Genomic DNA, 6,687 nt, shown 5'->3' with positions numbered 1-6,687 from the left:
TTTTGGGCGAAGAATTGATCAATCGATCATGCTCAAAGTGACGAAAGTACCAACAGGGGAGGACCCAAGTGCCGAAGTGCCCAGGAGGAGTGGGGGTGGGGGAGGGGTAGAAGGGAGATGGGACAGAAGTGGGGTGGAACATGGGGAAGAGCCTTGCTATTGTCCACCATCTTTAATGTCGGATACGTCCTGGGAACTAGCCTTAAGTAAGAAGCGGGAAATACAACTTTGAAGTGCTGTTTCAGCATAAATATGAATGCCGTAAACGTCGCTTTCGTGAGAGATCTTGTTGTGACGCAGGGAAAAACACATTCACAAGTCATTTTGTTGCTACAAGAAGCATATCCTGGAAAAAGAAGCTTAAGTTCTCGGTCCGTTAGAAGGTTTTGCCTTAAAAATGGGATACACGCGCAAAATCGGCTGTCAAACAAAGAGCTGGAACACTACACAAAAGAAGTTGTTGCTTGGGTGGGTATTTTTGCTTGAAATTTTTTTTCCTGCAAGGAAAAAAACGAATGAATTAAGAAATTTTTTATAAAGTAACATCATCGATGTATATTATTTGGAGAAACGTTGTTGGTACAACACGTAAACCGTTCATCGCCAACCTTCACAATCTTTTCAAGGCTACCGGTCAATAAGGACCCCCTGTTCAAGGCGCTCAATAGTTAAATTGTATAACCTGTTTAAGACTCGAGACCCAGATACCACACCCTGTTCAGCGCCACATACCCTTCTAGGCCAAATAAGGGACTGCACCCCTAAGGGGGGAGATGAAATCCTCATTCTATTCCGAATCAATATTGATCACCATTGGCAGACTGAGATATGTCTAATACACTTAAATTTCACCATCATAGTAGGAGTAAAACCTTACCTTTTCTATAGGCAAAGTCTGGAAGTCTCAGCCAAAATGCAATAACTATGACGTTGCAAATTGATGACACCAAACGTATACGCTCCCTGTGAACTCCCTCTTAGCCTATGTATGGACGTCCCCCCTCCATCTGAAAAAAATTCAATTTTTTTCTGAGGGAGGGGGGATGTCTGTACACAGGCTTCTCCCTCTTAACTAATCAACTTTCTGTGGGATGGACACTTTTTAAATTGGCAACTTGGAGATGTCTCCTAAAGGTGTCCATCTCAAAGACAGTTGAAATATATCATATTAAGTTCTTGATGTGTTTTACTCAAGGTTGGACCCACATGGGGTAGAAAAATGGTGAAAGGATATAAGGCCAGTTGTGGTATAACAGCTGGTGACAAGCACATTGGAAAAGCTTTGTCAATCGTATCTCCTCTGTACCAAGTCCAGAGAAATACCAACACTGCCAGGCAAACCAATCCCTATCCTTACCATGCTGACTATTTTGGTCACAAATTGTACATGGACCAAACTGAAAAACTGGCAATGTATGGATTGACTGAAGTCAGTGCATGTGATGGCTATAGTGGAAAGATTGTGGCTTTTGTGACAATGCCAGTGAAGAACAATGTTTTGATCTGTAAGAATGTTTACAGGTGCAGTATTCAAGAGTTCTTTAATTATTGCTATTATTACTATAGGTGATAATAATAGTATAATTATTGCATCAGTGTTGCCAACTTAACAACAAGCACTTCCAGATAAGAAGTACCAGCAAGAGTATAAATAGTAAAAAAGAGAAGCAGCCAGATGACAGTGATGAATATATCACGAAAACAAGCATAGATCATATTAAAATTTGATTTACGTTTATTTACTCACCTTTGTATGTGCTATTTATGCTTAAATATTACATATTATATTTGCCTCTCTCTTTGAAGAACTGCGGTCATTCAGCATGACATTTGGGATCAACTCAGAGTAGACCATGGAACAGAGTTCTATCTCTCTTTGTATGTACAAGAAAAAAATGTCTCCATATAGGACCAATACAAGAAGGGCACCCTTTATACAAACAACTTCGAAGCAGGTGTTTGTTTAGTGAATATGTCACCATTATTATTATTATTATTATTATTATTATTATTATAACCATTAATCATTAAATTTATTATTATCATTTATTATGATTTTTCTCATTTAAAAGAATCATCCTGCTGAGAGAAAATGGGTAGAGTTTAAACCCCGTGTCAAATACCCTATTAAACGAGCTCTAAATGCTATGGTGAATGAAGACCTAATAAATATGGATGATGACATGAACAAGTTCTGTATATCATGGTTTACCTACAGGGTAGCAGACATTTGAATCAAACAAGTTTTTTCCAGTTGGAACAACCATGTTATGCCTGGTAAGAGTTTATTGAGGTGGTGGTGGTTCAGTAAACCCAGCCTATGGAAAATCGATATTAATCCCAAGTTTTTAACTGTACCAGGAGTTTTAATAACTGGAAAGTTAAATATGACGGGTAACGAGAATTAAGAAGGGGTCTCTTAAAAAACACCACATTCTCAGGTAAATTAAATTACTCGCTAGTCATATGTTAGGATAATTAACTTTCTGAATGTGGGAGTGTAAAAACCAATAACAAAAATTGTAAAAAACTGAATATCTTAACCCTTTAAACCCCAGTATCCACATACAAATCCTCCAAACTGATCTCCATACATTACCTTTAAGAATAAGTTGAGAGAATTTAATAAAACATCAAGGCATGTTCTCTTTCGTGATCATTTTTTATATTCTTACAACCTCATCTCTTGAAAATGTATGGACATTGTTAGGAGAAAATTGCTGTTGGTCACTATTGGGACTTAAAGGGTTAATGATTATTGTTTTTATTGTCAAGAGACATCTTTCTTCTTGAACATCAGTGTTTCTATTCTAACAGGGAAGGGAGTTCCAGATAAAAGAATGGAGGAAAATAAGAAGACATTTATCCTTCCATCTATAGACATGCTTCCCACCGGTGAAGAAGCTGTATCTGCCTATGAAAGGGATGATGGCAATCTTAGATCTCCAGAAGTGTTTGGAACTGATGTCCTAGCTGGGAAGGAACAGCTCCAGCAATTGCGTTTTGATAACTTTAATGCTGCTTACCCTAGTTTCTAGGTCATTTTCTATTGCCTTGTGAATGGTGATCATCACCCATTTAGAGAGGGCCTAAAGAATTTCATTGATCTAACAACAACATATAATCCAAACTTACTGTTAGAACAACCACAGTATTTAATGATTTCAATACATCTCTGGTTATTTTCATGAAACTGAATACTTGTTACATCTGCTAAGTAGAAATGGTAAATCATGATTTTCAAAACCATTCATGAAACTCTGTGAAAATAGTTGTTTTACTTGAATTAAGATGTGAAATAAAATGTTCAAATTTACAACAGTTCCCTGCTTTACATCACAGCCTTTACATTCCTCACAGCCAATCAAGCTGTTACAACACTTTGATGCAATTACTGGGGGTTTCATAGGTGTGGAGAGACAGATTTTGCATATGAAAGCATCTATTAGAAGTTTGACTACTCCGAGTGGCAAGGACAAAATTTGGTTTACTTTCAATATGTCACTGACCATTGATTTGACTTTATTTATTTGAGAATTTACAATCTGAATATCTCCATCGTTATCACCTCTAGTCTTCTTGGGAGTGAAGTCTTCATCACTGTCATCAGAAATGTCATAACATGAACTGTAACTTGCTTTTGCCTTTGACTTGGCTGATCCCTTTAAAGGAACATGTGTAGTGACCCTCACAGCATAAATTTTTCTGCTTCCACACTTCCAAAAAGACAAACCTACACAAAACACAGACACAAGTTAATACAATGTTGATGACGATGAAGATCAATGACTTCACAAAGTTCTAACAATGCACAAACTGGACCAATATTTTCCTAGTGCCCTGGGTCTAATATTTCGACTGAACTCGCAGTACAGGACAAAAGTGACATTGCATAGAAGAACTTTGAAGAATATTCAGCTGTATATTTGGGACAGACTGATTTTTGAAACAGTAAAAAAAATTTACTGATAATACACCCCAATGATTATGTGTGGATATTCAAGACCTACATAAATTATAAGATGGTAAAGACAACAATGCAAATATACTATATTACTAGTAACCTTTAGTGCCTTTGTTGTCCATTATCCTCAGACCGTTACTAGACACCAACTATAAAGAGGGATCATTGAAGGCATCTCTTGCCTTGGATAGAATATAGTAGACATTGGCTGTATCTACATTGATGTTAAGGTATGTCTGCCCAAGCTCACTGAAAGATGGGGATCCTTTACCATTCTGGGTCATTTCTGCATGGATAACCTTCACAAGGGCACCACCTTTCCGTTTATTTCCACCAAAGAGCTGGGACCTTGAAGAGCTTCCAGGGCGAAACACAACCTTGATAAAAAAAGGCAGGTGCAAAAAACCGTGGGTGTTGTCAAAGTAATAAGACGCAGGGGGGAACCCAAAGTCAAATAGTTATTTTAGTCAAAAGTAAAACCTAGTGAAACGAAATGTACATTATTCTAAAAAACATAAGCTTAAGTACGATTTCTCCACTTTCAACAAAGAAGGTTGGGAATTTCTTAGTTTGGATGTTAAAGCAGCGGTTCAACAAAGAGAGAACTCAACCCTGACCCCTGTCCCCATAGTGTCCTATTTGCAATTCAAGATGGCGTCTTTGTTTTCAACTGACTCGGGTCGGGTAGCATGTAGCTTGGACAAGTACAATACTCCCCCACCTCAGTCCATTCCCCTCTTCCCTCCCCTCCCCTACTGGAAACTTCTGCACTTGGGTCCTCCCCTCTTGGTACTTTCGTCACTTAGAGCATGATCGATTGATCAATTCTTCGTCCAAAAACAAAAATTAAAAATTGATTGCAACATTCAATTTTTAATTTTTTTTCTAAATTCACGTAATTGTAGTTAACAGATGACTGCGGAAACGGTTTTCCCGCGAATAGCTAAAATATCCATGGTTCGATAATCGTTTTAATATGATTGTAGTAAATAAGAGCTGTGTGTTTATTTTCTCATTTTTGTTTGCAGGGTAAAATGGTAAAAAGAGTTATGAAACATGTTTATCCATTATACAGGAAGAAAACAAATCGAAAATTAAAAATTGACATCGATTTTCAATTTTGTTTTTAAATTGAAAATTAAATGGACAAATGACCCATGGACCGTGATGGCATTTCCTTGTGAAAAATCGCTGGTTAAGGGTTAACAGTGTTGCGCACTTATGATGTCAGAGTGACTAATTTGCAATGTTTGTCTGAGTTTGGTCATTTTAATGAAGTCAGATAAATATGACATTTTAATGACAGACAAAAGTGAGGAATTTGCTAATGTTAATTTATATTTGTTTGTCTGATTTTCAGGTCTAAAAGTAGTAACTATGCAAGGTGCTGTAAGAGAACCTTAAGAGGTCTCTTAAATCACCATGTGTGTGCTTTTTCAACAGATCTGTTGTTTCAAGTGACCTTTGCTTCGTTGGTTGGTGGCCAAATTCAGAATCCAACCTGCCAGGTTTATGTGCTAATCACTGAGGACATTGCCAATGCGAATGATATCAAGAGTCTATGTGCGGAACAGTTAGGTTTGGATACTATTTCACTTGTAACAGCAAATGGTCCACCAATAGAGGATTCAGATGGAACAAGAGGTAATTTCTAAATTAGAACCAAAAAGAAATTGTAAGAAATAATTTATTCAAAAACAAATTCTTGTTCTTTTATTATAATGGTTTAGTGCCTAACATTCACATCACAGTGTAGTTTATAGAATTGCTGACTCAAAGCCAGTACTAATACTAGAACCTCTGTAAGTACACGTTGCCCTTTTTGGTAAATTTAACAGGTTTGGCATTTTGGAAAGCTACGGCAACAAAGGTTTATCCCATTGAATCAGACCCTATGAAGAATGATGTGGTCATTATAAAGGGTGAAGAGCACCATTCTCCCTCAAAACATTTCCCAGGTATCTATACACTAGATCACTCCAGATAAGTGCTTGCTGCTTATCTCTGAATAGTATGGATATTAATCCAGGGATAACCAACATAATTAAAAAACTACCTGGTATTACATGGTTGGTCCACGCCTAAACTGTCATCTGGAGCCCATATAAAGCAACCTCCTGTGCGACCTCAGAGACACAGAACTTTATTCCATGACATTCCATGTCAATTATGTCCTCTTCTTCCATTTGTTTTACGGCGTGCTTAATTGGGTAGTTTACACGGCTGTTGACTTCTACCCAAAACCTCTCAATGGGCAAATTCTAGAGCACAAAAACTGTGGCAAATAAAGTACAATTGACGACTCTCATATCATAAATACATTCTGTGCGATGGGATTAGTTTGCAGATTTAGGTCAGTGACTTAGGTTGTTACGATTGTCATAGGGATAAGATTTGAGTTCAAGGACCCATAAACAGGTCTCCAAATCAAACCTTCTGCATCCTGTGCTATTAAGATAAACCAGTAGAATGTTCATGTCAACATAATCACAGACTGACAGTGAGTGAGGTAGATTCTAATGTTACTTGGTATTAACAGTTTTAATTACAAAAGTTTCCAAAAAGGGAAATTTTACATTGATGTTTATGTTATGGTTCAATTTTCAAATCAGTTTCATTTTTTGAAACTGGTTTATTTTTTTTAAAACTGGTTTTATTTTTTCAAACTCTACTGTTTTTGCTTTTCTTACAATTACAGATTACATGAACATATTTTCAAACTT

At 36.9% G+C, this 6,687-nt stretch overlaps 1 pseudogene; it reads left to right on the top strand.

Moving 5' to 3' along the window:
• Nucleotides 1-1,189: 1,189 nt before the first annotated feature.
• On the top strand, nucleotides 1,190-5,951 carry LOC140931853 (uncharacterized; annotated as a pseudogene).
• Nucleotides 5,952-6,687: the final 736 nt, after the last annotated feature.

Source organism: Porites lutea, chromosome 3 (genome assembly GCF_958299795.1).
Source record: "Porites lutea chromosome 3, jaPorLute2.1, whole genome shotgun sequence".
Lineage (NCBI taxonomy): Eukaryota > Metazoa > Cnidaria > Anthozoa > Scleractinia > Poritidae > Porites > Porites lutea.
Note: the sequence above shows the minus strand (reverse complement) of the source record. Positions and strands in the feature narration are given on the sequence as shown.